This window comes from Olea europaea, unplaced genomic scaffold (assembly GCF_002742605.1).
Source record: "Olea europaea var. sylvestris unplaced genomic scaffold, O_europaea_v1 scaffold1004, whole genome shotgun sequence".
NCBI lineage: Eukaryota > Viridiplantae > Streptophyta > Magnoliopsida > Lamiales > Oleaceae > Olea > Olea europaea.
In genome coordinates, this window is record NW_019227357.1 from 412,414 (window position 1) to 417,597 (window position 5,184).

Consider the following 5,184-nt stretch of genomic DNA (forward strand, 5'->3'; position numbering starts at 1 on the left):
TTCTTTTGATTGCGTTAGTCAAATTTCCGACAACAGATAAACTACTAGGTTATATCCAATTAATTCTTTCTATAATGGACAAGTGACACATTCTATCACACTCACTCGAAAAATTCGTTATTGAACATGAATTATAAACTGAATGCAACGTGTTTGACCTAACGTAAAGAAATTCGTGCTTAACTGACCTATCTATTAATATTCATTTATTTGAAATTGTGGCCCTTTCTTCTTCTTTAGACTTGTAATGGGATGGTGATGCCCATTGGAAGAGGAATAAACGATACAATGTTTCCATCTTCACCTTTCGACTTGCATCAATTTATCGCAGACTGCAAGAACTTTTTATGGTGTCCCATCTCAACCACACTGGATTACAACTTATTTTGGAGGCCACGTATGTTGTTCGAACCCTTTCCAACTTTTAATGATTATAATAAATTATTTTTACATCATTTTTAATTTACTGGCTCACGAGTTATGATATATTTTCTTGTTAAAGAATTTATTTGTTTCCGAATTTCAGGATATTAAATTGATTTTATATGATTCGCGAGCTATATAATTTTCTCCAGTGGTTTAAGAGACCCATACACTACAGGAGGGTAATAAACGAAATATGTATATTTTATCCTTAATACATTGTTTTGAATATTTTTATCATAATTTGATTTAATTAATTTGTTAGTTTATTTTTGTTTGGTCAATTTATCATTGCTGTCACTACTGTTAATGGTATGTCTTTATATAGGCAATTTAGTTTGCATTGTTAGCTAGTAAAAAGACAATCTTAAATGAATTGAAATTACCTCTTTTAAGTTTCAAAATACCACATTTAAATTTGACGATTTATTTTTTGCTTTAGACGGAAATATCGGTCTAATGAGCATTTTATGTATATGTCTATCTCTATATATAGCTCATATACACATATTAAGTTCGTGGAGAAGTTCTCTTAATTTTGCAGGGTCTCATTGATTGGACTTCTCTTAATTTTACAGGGTCTCATTGATTGGACATACTTCAATCCTGAAAAAGTGACCTAAAGCATAGTGTTTATATAGGAAGAAAAAGTGACCTAAAGCATAGTGTTTATATAGGAGCAATCTGACGTTGGAAGAGTGAGAATCAAGCCCAATTATTCATATGACAAAAATAATTAATGATAATGCCGTTAAATTGTTTCTAAGATCAGATAGAGAATATTTTATGTACACCAGGGTGATGATCATATCAAATGATACATGCCAAAGATCAGTTACGATGTTGGAATTGATATATCAGATGGCTTGGTAAAGTTTCTATTCCTTGTAACTTCCCTTCCTCTGGCAATTGTATGGCTAATGTGTATTGTATTCTCTAGCTTGTTCTATTCTCATTTTTCAAGCTATCTTCATAATGAATTTTCCCATTTTTGACACCTTTACATCTTTTAGTCCTTAAAAGACAAACTATAGATTATAGCCATAAACTTTTCAATTGACATCATTGTGCCAATGACAGAATACGTTCAACCATTATTGAAACCTTCAAAGGGCTACAAATATCTTCTGAACTAATAAACATGGTTTGTGCTTGTGTATGGCTAAAATATAATTGTGAATTTTACAATTTGACAAACTCATAGTAAACCCACTACGCACTGGGCATGCCTCTTTTATGCATCTTTCTCGTGGAGATGTTTGAAAATTAGGCAAGTGCACAGGAATGTAATGACATGCCACATGGTTTTTTCTTCCTATATAAATGTAAATATTAATATAAATAAATGAACACACAAATGTGTGTATGTGTTTATTGTAAAGAAAGCAAGTGGAGCATATGGTTGCTTATGGCACTTTTTTTTACATCAATATATTTGTCCACAGACTGTCGACAATTATAAAACCTAACACTCTTTATCTCTAAATGTAGAGCATTGTAACCATTCAATAGTCATACGTCTCTATCATTCATTTAGCCTGCCCTAAATAATCCCCGTTTTGTTGGGTTACTCAACTTAAGATATGTACCTATTTGCTTGTGGCTAAAGAATAAACAAGTAAATGGCCCAATACCATCACTTTTTCCTCATGCAAAGTTATAGAATTATTAGAAGCCATAGTGATGCTGGAGTTGAGATGGTAATGGTTGGCTAGAGAGGGTAAGAATTGTCCCAGTTTTGGGAAATGATAGGACATTTCTCAGTTGACTTGCCACCCATTTTCTTGTTTTCACTAAAGTCTTTTAAAAGCCAAGTTTCTAATAGATGATAAAAGATGAAAACGTTGAACTAAAAACAGTAGGATAAAGAGATTCTCCCTTTTTGAAGTGGTGGGCAATGCTCGAAAACGTCATCTTTTGAGTTAATTTGACTGATTATTTAAATATTTAGTGCGCGAAGGATGGATCACAAATTATTATGCTGATGCATTGGCCTTGAAATAAAAACCCGAGATAATAATTGCAATGATGTACCCTGTTTCTATTTTAGAACGAACATAGAAAAATGTTAAATCAAGAATTTGAAAAGGTTGATCTTTTATTACTGTATTGTGTTTGATTGAACCAAAAAATTTTGAAATTATTTGTTAATATAATATAAAGAAGGATCATGCAAAATATCACAATCTTGACAATAAGGATCTTTTAATTTTAATTTTTAATTTTTAATTTTTAATTTTTAATTTTTAATTTTTAAAAAAAAAAATTTTAATAAACTTATCACTAAAAATTCATATTCAAAATAGTGTAGGTTTTATTGGGTCAATGGCATAGCAATAGTCGATAATGTTGATAATAAATCTTGGTACATGGCTTGCAACAACTATTATCAGTGATCACAACCTGATCTTGGGGAAACATATCTTTGTATTTTTTGCAAGAATCCCAATTCTAAAGTTATTCCTCGGCAAAAAGTATACTACATCTAATAATAAAATTAATTCTTTAAATAAAAATAACAAAAACACTTTCTTCATGTATTTCTATTTCTATGTTAATTTGATATATCCATGTCTTCGTTTACACATATTGAACCTTCAATACCTTAGGGCTAGAGCATGTGTGCAACTATCAAATGTGACAGGCTTCATAAACGCAAATGCAATTGGTGAACCAGTCAAGAAACTTTTGTCACAAGTGCACAAGCCCCGATGGTGCATCTGACTACAGAACAAAGTCAAGCAAACGTTAATTCTGAACATGCAATTACAGCAATTGGGAAAGTACTGATGTGGATTCTCAGGAAGATTGGTCACCTTCAGCAAAGAAAAAAGCTCTTGTCAAGTCTTCCGATCACACCTCAAGTTCAAAGGTAAATTCTAAGGAAAGCATAAGTTCAGCATTGTTTGGTTCAAATCCATTTATTCCAAAAGAAAGAAAATGGAGCAGAAGATAATTAAAGTTTTTTGGGATAACTACTTTTGAAAACTAAGTATCAAATGGCTACAACATGGTCCATTCCTTTCTTTTGTTAAATGTATGTATTTGAAAACTGATGAAAATATGTTAATATTGAAAAATGGTGTATGTAGAACATGATACCTACATCATTGATGCTGGGAACAGGTTCTTATTTATTTTACCTTGTGTGTAGCTGGATTCCTAAACAAATGTAGCTTTTACAGTTATCAAAATTAATGGAATCAGCTTCTATTTTACTCCCCAAATTTTGTTTCTTTTTACTCCTTCCTTCAGTATAATTGAAAGGCTGGGGTCGGATTGTGTACAATTAACAATCGAATTCAAGTAAATTTCTTATACTTGAATAATTCAAAAGCTACACACGAGATTAAGATTACAAGGCAGCAAAATTAGGATAGATGTATTTCAAATTCATATATAGCGTATGACTAGATCATTAAAACGAGGTTAATTTATTTTGAATTGAGGGGTTAGGTACACGTATATACTAACTACTTCATGATTATACGGGGCTCTCAAAAATAATCTAAAATTACTCAAGACAAACAATAAAATCGGTTTTTACTGAGAATTCAACATTTAAGGATTTTACCTTCAATTTTACTCTCCACGCTTATTCATTATAATGTTATCCAAGAAATATATTGTCAATTCAAAATTTTATAATTTCCTATTCCAGCAACAATTATGCGTTACCGTAGTTAGTTTCAACCGAACTTCAGCTCTAAAATTTTTCGACGCAGATTAGAGAATATAGTTATTTTTCTAGGTACATATTCTCATATAGCTGAGAAGTTAAGCCCCCATTCACATTCACGCAATAAAATATGTTACAAGTAAGTTTAAAAATTTTTCTTACCTTTTAACCATACATTCTCCAAAAATTCAATATTTTAATATACATTTTTCTACTTTAATGGGAGATACACAGGGATCAAGTGTCGGACAACTTTTTATGTGCTAGATTAAGTAATATTCGAAGTTTACAAAAAGCCCACTGTAGTACCTATTTGCCATAAAAGCCCAATAAGTCATATAGGCTGTTTTGTGTTTTAATTGGGCCCACAACCCATTAAAACAAGGCCCAAACTCCGTACATCATCCCCTCGTATTGCCCAATGTTTGATGGAAACTCTAACCCTATGGAGGAAGGGATAATGTTCCTCTACCAGGTAGAGGCCTGGTAGTGGAGCTCTCTCACAAGAATGGATCCCGATGTGGGATCCATTGTCAAATAAATACAAAAAAACCCCCCCCACCCCCACCCCCACCTTAGAGAATATAGTTATTTTTCTAGGTACATATTCTCATATAGCTGAGAAGTTAAGCCCCCATTCACATTCACGCAATAAAATATGTTACAAGTAAGTTTAAAAATTTTTCTTACCTTTTAACCATACATTCTCCAAAAATTCAATATTTTAATATACATTTTTCTACTTTAATGGGAGATACACAGGGATCAAGTGTAGGACAACTTTTTATGTGCTAGATTAAGTAATATTCGAAGTTTACAAAAAGCCCACTGTAGTACCTATTTGCCATAAAAGCCCAATAAGTCATATAGGCTGTTTTGTGTTTTAATTGGGCCCACAACCCATTAAAACGAGGCCTAAACTCCGTACATCGTCCCCTCGTATTGCCCAATGTTTGATGGAAACTCTAACCCTATGGAGCAAGGGATAATGTTCCTCTACCAGGTAGAGGCCTGGTAGTGGAGCTCTCTCACAAGAATGGGTCCCGATGTGGGATCCATTGTCAAATAAATACAAAAAAACC

The 5,184-nt window shown here is 32.4% G+C and overlaps 1 pseudogene; it reads left to right on the forward strand.

The window, feature by feature from the left end:
• Nucleotides 1–5,184, forward strand: part of LOC111372489 — a 16,609-nt pseudogene that overhangs the window by 4,201 nt on the left and 7,224 nt on the right.